Below are 11,302 nucleotides of genomic sequence, written 5' to 3'. Positions count from 1 at the left end.
CTTCCTGAATGGCAAAGAGTTGCTCATCTGGAAAGGTCTCAGATATCTCAGTAGAAGGGAGGGACGCCCCTGCTACTGGTTCTATTCGGGACAGAATGATCAGCTACCTGGTTCTCTGACCCTTTTCTGTCTCTTATTTCTATATCAAACTCTTGCAGAAGCAGCACCCACCTTATGAGCCTGGGTTTTGAATCCTGCTTTGTGAGTAAGTATTTAAGAGCAGCATGGTCAGTGTACACAATCACTTTTGACCCTACTAAATAGGATCTAAACTTGTCAATGGCATAAACCACTGCAAGTAACTCTTTTTCTGTGGTTGTGTAATTCTTCTGTGCATCATTTAGAACACGGCTAGCATAATAAATGACGTGCAGAAGCTTGTTATGCCTCTGTCCCAACACTGCACTAATGGCATGGTCACTGGCATCACACATTAGTTCGAATGGTAATGTCCAGTCTGGTGCAGAGATGACTGGTGCTGTGACCAGCTTGGCTTTTAGGTCTCAAATGCTGCAGACACTGTGTGTCAAACACAAATGGTGTGTCAGCAGCTAGCAGGTTGCTTAGAGTTTTGCAATTTTTGAAAAATCCTTTATAAACCTTCTGTAGAATCCTGCATGCCCCAGAAAGCTTCTGATTGTCTAATATTGCAGGTGGTGGTAATTTTTCAATTACCTCTACCTTTGCTTGATCCACCTTTATTCCCTTGCTTGAAATTTTGTGTCCAAGACAATTCCTTCAGTCACCCTAAAGTGACATTTCTCCCATTTAAGACCAGGCTAGTCTCTTGGCACCTTTTGATGACAAGTGCTAGATGATCAAGACAGGAGCTGAATGAGTCTCCAAATACTGAGAAGTCATCCATGAAGACTTCAGGAATTTCTCTACCATATCAAAGAGATGGAGAGCATGCACCTCTGAAAGGTTGCAGGTGCATTGCATAGACCAAAAGGCATTCTTCTGTAAGCAAACACGCCAGAAGGACAGGTGAATGCTGTTTTCTCTTGATCTTGAGGGTCCACTGCAATTTGATTATAGCCTGAATAGCCATCCAAAAAGCAGTAATAATCATGACCTGCTAGTCTTTCTAGCATTTGGTCTATGAATGGTAAAGGAAAATGATCCTTCTGGTGGCTGTATTGAGCCTTCTGTAGTCAATACACATGCGCCACCCTGTAACTGTTCTTGTAGGAACCAGTTCATTATTTTCATTATGAACCACTGTCATGCCTCCCTTTTTGGGGACCACTTGGACAGGGCTCACCCAGGGGCTATTAGAAATAGGATAAATAATCCAGCCTCTAGTAACTTAGTGACCTCTTTCTGCACCACCTCCTTTATGGGTGGATTTAGCCGCCTCTGTGGTTGAACCACTGGCTTGGCATTATCTTCTAATAGGATCTTGTGCATGTATCTTGCTGGGCTAATGCCCTTAAGATCACTTATGGACCACCCAAGAGCTGTCTTGTGTGTCTTTAGAACTTGAATTAGTGCTTCCTCTTCCTGTGAATTTAAGGCAGAGCTTATGATCACTGGAAAAGTGTCACCTTCTCCCAGAAATGCATGCTTCAGGGATGGTGGTAGTGGCTTGAGCTCGGGTTTAGGAGGCTTATCCCTTCCTGAGGATTATCAGAGGTTCTTTATTTCCTCTGGTTCCTCCAGGTTAGGCTGGACATCTTTAAAGATATCCTCTAGCTCTGATTCGAGACTCTCAGTCATATTGATCTCTTCCACCAAAGAGTCAATAATATCAGCGCTCATGCAATCATTTGATGTGTCTGGATGCTGCATAGCTTTGACAGCATTCAACTTGAACTCATCCTCATTGACTCTCAGGGTCACTTCCCCTTTTTGTACATCAATGAAAGTTCGTCCAGTTGTTAGGAAGGGTCTTCCTAGGATGAGAGTTGTACTCTTGTGCTCCTCCATTTCCAGCACTACAAAGTCAGTTGGAAAGACAAATGGCCCAACCTTGACAATCATATCCTCAATTATGCCTGATGGATATGTAATGGAGCCATCAGCAAGTTGGAGACATATCCGGGTTTGTTTGACTTCTTCAGTCAACCCAAGCTTTCTGATAGTGGATGCAGGTATTAAGTTGATACTTGATCCAAGGTCACATAGGGCTGTCTTGGTACAAGCACCTTCTAATGTGCATGGTATCATAAAGCTTCCTGGATCTTGAAGCTTCTCTGGTAAGCTTTTTAGAATGACTGTACTGCATTCTTCAGTGAGAAACACCTTTTCAGTTTCTCTCCAATCCTTCTTAAGACTTAAGATCTCTTTCATGAACTTAGCATAAGAAGGTATATACTCAAGTGCCTCTGCAAACGGAATCTTTATTTCAAGAGTCCTTAGATAGTCTGCAAAGCGGCAAATTGTTTATCCTGTTCCGCTTGGCAGAGTTTCTGAGGATAAGGCATTCTGGATTTATATTCTTCAACCTTAATTGCTGCAGGTTTATTCCCTATAGAGGTGGTTGGAGAAGCCTTTTTAGAGGGGTTACTATCAGCACTCTCAGGTGTCTGACTCCTCATTGGCGTTTGAACGCCAGGAATGGGTGAGGAATGGGCATTTAACGCCAACTTTCCCCCCTTTCTGGCGTTTGAACGCCAGGACTGGGCAAGGAATGGGCGTTTAACGCCAACTTCCCCCCCCCTTTCTGGCATTTGAACGCCAGGGGTATTCCTCTCTGGGCTCTTACTGTCCTCAGAGGGATTTTGGGCAGTGGTTTGGTTATCCTCTGTTAGTTGTTCCTTTCTTAGCTTTTTGCTACTTTGAGCAATATTATTCAATGTCTTCCCACTCCTCAGTTGAACTGCTTGGCATTCTTCTGTTATCTGTTTAGATAACTGCTGTTTTGTCTGATTCAACTGTGATTCTATATTCTTGTTAGAAATTTTGGTTTCTTGGAGCATCTCTTTAAACTCTGCTAACTGTTTTGTCATCATGAGTAATTGCTGATTAAGCTCAACAATCTGTTCTTGAGGATTGGATCAGTAGTTACTGCCATAGCTTCTTTTTTGTAGAGGACTCACCGCTTGAGTATAGATGTTGATTTCTAGCAACAGTATCTATGAGCTCTTGAGCTTCTTCAATTGTCTTCCTCTTATGTATAGATCCACCAGATGAGTGGTCTAGAGACATCTGAGCTTTTTCTGTAAGCCCATAGTAGAAGATCTCTAACTGTACCCACTCTAAAACATTTCAGAGGGGCATTTTCTTAGCATACCTCTTTACCTCTCCCAGGCATTATAAAGAGATTCATTATCCTCTTGTTTAAAGCCTTGGATGTCTAGCCTTAGCTGTGTCATCCTTTTTGGAGGGTAAAATTGATTCAGGAATTTGTCTGATAACTGTCTCCATGTTTTTATGCTTGCTGTGGGTTGGTTATTCAACCACCTCTTAGCTTGATCTTTTACAGCAAATGAAAACAGTAATAGTCTGTAGACATCCTGATCCACCTCTTTATCACGTATCGTGTCAGCAATTTGTAAGAACTGTGCCAGAAACTCAGTAGGTTCTTCCTGTGGAAGACTGGAATACTGGTAATTTTGCTACACTATGATAATGAGTTGAGGGTTTAGCTCAAAGTTGCTTGCTTTAATGGGAGGTATACAGATGCTACTCCCATATGCAGCTGTAATGGGGTTAGCATATGACCCCAAAGTCCTTCTGAACTGCTCAACTCCACTTAGGTCCATGATGGAGAAAGGGAGATGATATGGATTGCAAGTAAAGTAAATTTTTTTTTCGTTTTTAATTAAAGATGACCGAAAATAATGAAATAAATGGGAAAGAGAATAGAATAAAATTTTGAAAACTAAAAGAAAATAAAATCAAAGTAAATTGAAAACTAAATCAATTAATTAATTAAAAAGATGTTGGAATGAGCAATTAAGAAGATATGATTGAAAATTATTTTGAAAAAGATTTGGTTTTTGAAATGAGGAGAGAGAAAAACAACAAGATGACACCAAACTTAAAATTTTTAGAAAATCAAACACAAATTTTTGAAAATTTTAAAGGAAAACACAAAGAAGACACCAAACTTAGAACTTTTAAAGATTAAGAAAGGACTAACAACATGCAAATTCGAAAAATTAAAAGAAAAAAAATATGCAATTGACACCAAACTTAAAATATGAAACTAAACTCAAATAAAGGACTCTAAACCAACAAAAATAAAACAGTCCTAATCTAAGCAACAAGATAAACCGTCAGTTGTCCAAACTCGAACAATCCCCGGCAACGGCACCAAAAACTTGGTGCACGAAATTGCAATCACACTTTTGCAATCCCGCACAACTAACCAGCAAGTGCACTGGTCGTCCAAGTAATACCTTACGTGAGTAAGGGTCGATCCCACGGAGATTGTCGGCTTGAAGCAAACTATGGTTATCTTGTAACTCTTAGTCAGGATATCAATAATTCTCAGGTTTAATTGTGAAAAGTAAAAGAACATGAAATAGATACTTGTTTTGCAGTAATGGAGAACAGGTTGAGGTTTTGGAGATGCTCTATCTTCTGAAACTCTGCTTTCCTACTGTCTTCTTCTTCATGCACGCAAGGCCCCTTCCATGGCAAGCTGTATGTAGGGTTTCACCGTTGTCAATGGCTACCTCCCATCCTCTCAGTGAAAATGTTCAACGCGCTCTGTCACAACACGGCTAATCTTCTGTCGGTTCTCAATCAGGTTGGAATAGAATCTAGTGATTCTTTTGCGTCTGTCACTAACGCCCAGCCTTCAGGAGTTTGAAGCTCGTCACAGTCATTCAATCCTTGAATCCTACTCAAAATACCACAGACAAGGTTTAGACCTTCCGGATTCTCTTGAATACCACCATCAATTCTCGCTTATACCACGAAGATTCTGATTAAGGGATCCAAGAGATATTCACTCAATCTAAAGTAGAACGGAGGTGGTTGTTAGGCACACGTTCATAGGTGAGAATGATGATGAGTGTCACGGATCATCACATTCATCAAGTTGAGGAACAAGTGATATCTTAGAATAGAAGCAAGCGTGATTGAATGAAAAACAGTAGTAATTGCATTAATCCATCAAGACACAGCAGAGCTCTTCACCCCCAACCATGGGGTTTAGAGACTCATGCCATAGAAGATACAATAAGAAATGTGTAATGTGTCATGAGCTGGAGATACAATGTCAAAATATTCTATTTATAGTGAACTAGTAACCTAGGCTATACAGAAATGAGTAAATGGCGTAAAACTCAACTTCTGGGGTCCACTTGGTGTGTGCTTGGGCTGAGCATTAAAGCTTTTAGGTGTAGAGTCTTTTCCTGGAGTTAAACGCCAGCTTTTGTGCCAGTTTGGGCGTTTAACTCCAATTTTTGTAACAGTTCCGGCGTTAAACGCCGGGAATTCTGAAGCTGATTTGCAACGCTGGTTTGGGCCATCAAATCTCGGGCAAAGTATGGATTATTATAAATTGCTGGAAAGCCCAGGATGTCTACTTTCCAACGCGATTAAGAGCGCGCTAATTGGGCTTCTGTAGCTCCAGAAAATCTACTTCAAGTGCAGGGAGGTCAGAATCCAACAGCATCTGTAGTCCTTTTTCAGCCTCTGAATCAGATTTTTGCTCAGGTCCCTCAATTTCAGCCAGAAATTACCTAAAATCACAGAAAAACACACAAACTCATAGTAAAGCCTAGAAAAGTAAATTTTAAATAAAAACTAATAAAAAATACTAAAAACTAACTAAAATATACTAAAAACATACTAAAAAACAGTGCCAAAAAGCGTATAAATTATCCGCTCATCAGGGTTATAGGTGTTGCCAAAGGCTTCCCCCATGTAATTTATCTCTGCCATTGCAGGGTTTTCAGGATCATAAGCGTCTTCTTCAGAAGATGCCTCTTTAGTGTTGTTGGATGCATTTTGCCATCCATTCAGACTTTGAGAAATCATGTTGACTTGTTAAGTCAACATTTTGTTCTGAGCCAATATGGCATTCAGAGCATCAATTTCAAGAACTCCCTTCCTCTGAGGCATCCCATTATTCACGGAATTTCTCTCAGAAGTGTACATGAATTGGTTATTTGCAACCATTTCAATAAGTTCCTGAGCTTCTGCAGGCATTTTCTTTAGGTGAATGGATCCACCTGCAGAATGGTCCAGTGACATCTTAGAGAACTCAGACAAACCATAATAGAATATATCTAATATGGTCCACTCTGAAAACATGTCAGAAGGACACTTTTTGGTCATCTGCTTGTATCTTTCCCAAGCTTCATAGAGGGATTCACCATCTTTTTGCTTGAAGGTCTGAACATCCACTCTAAGCTTGCTCAGCTTTTGAGGAGGAAAGAATTTAACCAAGAAGGCCGTGACCAGCTTATCCCAAGAGTCTAGGCTATCCTTAGGTTGTGAGTCCAACCATGTTCTAGCTCTGTCTCTTACAGCAAAAGGGAAAAGCATGAGTTTGTAGACTTCAGGATCTACTCCATTAGTCTTAACAGTCTCACAGATCTGCAAGAACTCAGTTAAAAATTGGTAGGGATCTTCTGATGGAAGTCCATGAAACTTGCAGTTTTGTTGCATTAGAGCAACTAGTTGAGGTTTCAGCTCAAAATTGTTTGCTCCAATGGCAGGAATTGAGATGCTTCTTCCATCAAACTTGAAAGTAGGTGTAGTATAATCACCAAGCATCCTCTTTGCATTATTGTTGTTGGGTTCGGCTGCCATATCCTTTTCTTGATCAAAAATTTCAGTAAGGTTGTCTCTGGATTGTTGTAATTTAGCTTCTCTTAGTTTCCTCTTCAGAGTCCTTTCAGGTTCAGGATCAGCTTCAACAAAAATGCCTTTTTTCTTGTTCCTGCTCATATGAGAAAGAAGAGAACAGAAAAGGAAGAGGAATCCTCTATGTCACAGTATAGAGATTCCTTTATGTTAGTAGAAGAAGAAAGGAATAGAAGAAGGAAAAGAGTTAAGAATCCAAACACAAGGGTGAAGATAGGTTCAGATTCTTGAGATGAAGAGAAGTGTTAGTAAATAACTAAATAAATAGAAGAAGATGAGATGGGGAGAATCCGAAAATTAATTTTGAAAAAGGGTTAGTGATTTTTGAAAATTAAAGGAAGAATTAAAATTAAAATTAAAATTTAAAACAATTAGTTAATTAAAAGAATTTTGAAAAAGAGGGAGGTAATTTTCGAAAATTAGAGAGCTAAAATTAGTTAGGTGGTTTTGAAAAAGATAAAGAAATAAAAAAAAGTTAATTGGTTGGTTGAAAAAGATTTGAAAATCAATTTTGAAAAGATAAGAAGTTGGAAAAGACCTTTTAAAATCAAATTTTTGAAAAAGATAAAATTTAAAAATATATGATAAAAAGATATGATTAAAAAGATATGGTTGGAAAAGATTTAATTTTTAAAATTAAAATTACTTACTTGACTAACAAGAAACTAAAAAATATGATTCTAGAATTTAAAGATTGAACCTTTCTTAACAAGAAAGTAACAAACTTCAAATTTTTGAATCGATCACATTAATTGTTAGTAAAGTTTTTGAAATTTTGAAATAAAGATAAGAAAAAGATTTTAAAATTCAAATTAAAAATTTTCGAAAGAAATAAGAAAAATGGAAAAGATTTGACTTTTGAAAAAGTTTTGAAAAGATAAGATTTTTAAATTTGAAAATCTGACTTGACTTATGAGAAATAGCTAAGTTTTAAAAATTTTTGACTAAGTCAACCCAAATTTTCGAAAATTTGGAGTAAAATAAGAAAAAGATATTTTTTTATTTTTGAATTTTTAATGATGAGAGAGAAAAACACAAAAATGACTCAAAACATGAAAATGCAAGATCAAAACACATGATGCATGCAAGAACACTTTGAATGTCAAGATGAATACTAAGAACACATTGAAGATCATGATGAACATCAAGAACTTATTTTTGAAAAATTTTTGATGCAAAGAAAACATGTAAGACACCAAACTTAGAAATCTTTAATGCTTAGACACTATGAATGCAAAAATGCACATGAAAAACATCATATAATACAAAACAAGAAAATTTAAAGATCAAACAAGAAGACTTACCAAGAACAACTTGAAGATCATGAAGAACACTATGAATGCATGAATTTTCGAAAAATGCAAGAACAAGATGAATATGCAATTGACACCAAACTTAAAACATGACATAAGACTCAAACAAGAATCACAATTTCTTTTTGTTTTTATGATTTTATGATTTTTTTGTATTTTCTTTTATTTTTTTCGAAAAACATATAGGAAAAAGAAAATAAGAAATTCAAAATTTTTAATAAGAATTCCAGGAATCTTTCAATGTTAGCCTAAAGCTCCAATCCAAGGGTTGGACATGGCTTAATAGCCAGCCATCTTTAGGATATAAATCAGACATACAACAGCTGATATTTCAATTAACTTGCCTCTATGCTGATGATTGGAAGCCTCAATACAAAAGAATTAAACATGGCTTTACAGCCAGCCAGGCTTCAACATGCTTCATGAAACACTAGAATTCATTCTTAAAAATTTAGAATAATTTTTGAAAACAGATGAGAAATTTTTGAAAGATTTTTTTTTGAAAATTCTTGAAAATAAAACAAAAAGAAAATTACCTAATCTGAGCAACAAGATGAACTGTCAGTTGTCCAAACTCGAACAATCCCCGGCAACGGCGCCAAATACTTGGTGCACGAAATTTTGATCTCTAATAATGGCATTCAACTTGGTATGCGCGTTTATAACCCAATACTTTCTTCACAACCTCGCACAACTAATCAGCAAGTGCACCGGGTCGTCCAAGTAATAAACCTTACGTGAGTAAGGGTCGATCCCACGGAGATTGTTGGTATGAAGCAAGCTATGGTCATCTTGAAATTTTCAGTTAGGCGAATAATATATGGTTATGGAGTTTTTGAATAATAATAATAAATAAACAAAAAATAAAGATAGAAATACTTATGTAAATCATTGATGGGAATTTCAGATAGGCGTATGAAGATGCTGTGCTTCTTTTGAATCTCTTCTTTCCTACTACCTTCATCCAATCCTTCTTACTCCTTTCCATGGCAACCTGTATGTAGGGAATCACCGTTGTCAATGGCTACATCCCATCCTCTCAGTGAAAAAGGTCCAAATACTCTGTCACAGCACGACTAATCATCTATTGGTTTTCGATCATGCCAGAATAGAATCCATTGATTCTTTTGCGTTTGTCATCATGCCCAACAATCACGAGTTTGAAGCTCGTCATAGTCATTCAATCTATAAATCCTACTCGGAATACCACAGACAAGGTTTAGACTTTCCAGATTCTCATGAATACCGCCATCAATTCTAGCTTATACCACGAAGACTCTGATCTCCCGGAATGGAAGACTCGGTTGTCAGGCGAGGGCAATGATGCGTTGTGCATCAGGAATCCAAGAGATATGCGCCCGGTCTAAGGTAGAACGGAAGTGGTTGTCAGTCACGCGTTCAAAGGTGAGAATGATGATGAGTGTCACGGATCATCACATTCATCATGGTGAAGTACAATGAATATCTTAGAACATGAATAAACTGAATTGAATAGAAAATAGTAGTAATTGCATTAAAACTCGAGGTACAGCAGAGCTCCACACCCTTGATCTATGGTGTGTAGAAACTCCACTGTTGAAATTACATAAGTGATGGTCCAGGCATGGCCGAATGGCCAGCCCCCAAAATGTGATATGAATTTGAAAATAGGGAGAAGGACTTGGTCTAAGGACTAGGCGTCCAAAGATGTGGTCAAAGACGACTAATACAATAATAAAATGTCCTATTTAAACTAGACTAGCTACTAGGGTTTACAGAAGTAAGTAATTGATACAGAAATCCACTTCCGGGGCCCACTTGGTGTGTGCTTGGGCTGAGCTTGAGATTTACACGTGCAGAGGCTTCTCTTAGAGTTGAACGCCAAGTTGTAACGTGTTTTTGGTGTTCAACTCTGGTTCGTGACGTGTTTTTGGTGTTTGACTCCAGAATGCAACATGGAACTGGCGTTGAGCGCCAGTTTGCATCGTCTAATCTCGAATAAAGTATGGACTATTATATATTGCTGGAAAGATCTAAATGTCTACTTTCCAACGCCGTTGAGAGCGCGCCATTTGGAGTTCTGTAGCTCCAGAAAATCCATTTCGAGTGCAGGAAGGTCAGGATCCAAGTGCATCAGCAGTCCTTTGTTAGCGTTTTATCAGAGTTTTGCTCAGGTCCCTCAATTTCAGCCAGAAAATACTTGAAATCACAAAAAAACACACAAACTCATTGTAAAGTCCAGAAATGTGAATTTAGCATAAAAACTAATGAAAACATCCCTAAAAGTAGCTAGATCCTACTAAAAACTACCTAAAAACAATGCCAAAAAGGGTATAAATTATCTGCTCATCAACGACCTTGACAAAGGTGGCGATGAAGTGGTTCGATAGTCTCCCTCCAAGGTCAGTCACTAGCTTCAAAGACCTCTCGCGTAAATTCCTTCTGCGATTTTCTATCCAAAAGGATAAGGTGAAGCACACACTAAGCCTCCTGGGAGTAAAACAAGAGGTCGGAGAATCTTTGAAAGATTACATGGAAAGGGTCAACAAAGCGTGCCTAGAAATTCAAGACTTGCCCAAGGAGGCAGTAATTATGGGCGTAGTAAATGGTCTCCGAGAAGGCCCCTTCTCCTAGTCCATCTCGAAAAGGCATTCGACCTCCCTGAGTGATCTACAAGAAAGAGCTGAGAAGTACATCAACATGGAGAAAAATGCCAGGCTGCGAGAGCCAAATTGGCGACCTGGGCACTCTCACTCGTCAAAAGAGAAGGAGAGAGTGCCTAAGAAAAAAGAGGAGGTCGGCTCTGAAAGGCCTAGGAGATACCACTCCGATACTCCTCTACGAGTTTCCCTAGTTGATGTCTACAGGGAAATTTGTCATACGGAAAGACTACCTCCCCCTAGCCCCATCAAAAATAAAGGGGGGAGGGGTCATGGTGGCTACTGTGAGTACCATAAGCTATATGGCCACTCAACAAATGATTGTTACGACCTCAAAAATGTGATAGAAAAGCTGGCCAGAGAAGGACAGTTGGACAGATATCTCATGGAAAGGTCGTACCATCATGGAAAAAGAAAGCGAGATGACGAAGACCGAAGAGATCCACCACCACAAATCCCAGAAAGACATATACATATGATCTCGGGAGGATTCGGTGGAGGCAGCTTCACAAAGTCATCTCGCAAGAGGCACTTGAAGGAAGTCTACCAGGTTGGGGGCAAAGTTCCCGACCTCCCAACCAT

At 38.7% G+C, this 11,302-nt stretch overlaps 1 non-coding gene across 1 annotated transcript; it reads left to right on the top strand.

Annotated features, from left to right (window-relative positions):
- Window positions 1-6,211: 6,211 nt before the first annotated feature.
- On the top strand, window positions 6,212-6,315 carry LOC112713582 (small nucleolar RNA R71). Its single transcript, XR_003158552.1, has one exon. It is a non-coding gene; the product is annotated as a small nucleolar RNA R71 (small nucleolar RNA).
- The last annotated feature ends 4,987 nt before the right edge of the window (window positions 6,316-11,302 follow it).

This window comes from Arachis hypogaea, chromosome 9, assembly GCF_003086295.3.
Source record: "Arachis hypogaea cultivar Tifrunner chromosome 9, arahy.Tifrunner.gnm2.J5K5, whole genome shotgun sequence".
Taxonomy (NCBI): Eukaryota; Viridiplantae; Streptophyta; class Magnoliopsida; order Fabales; family Fabaceae; genus Arachis; species Arachis hypogaea.
This window is presented reverse-complemented; position numbering and strand designations above follow the sequence as displayed.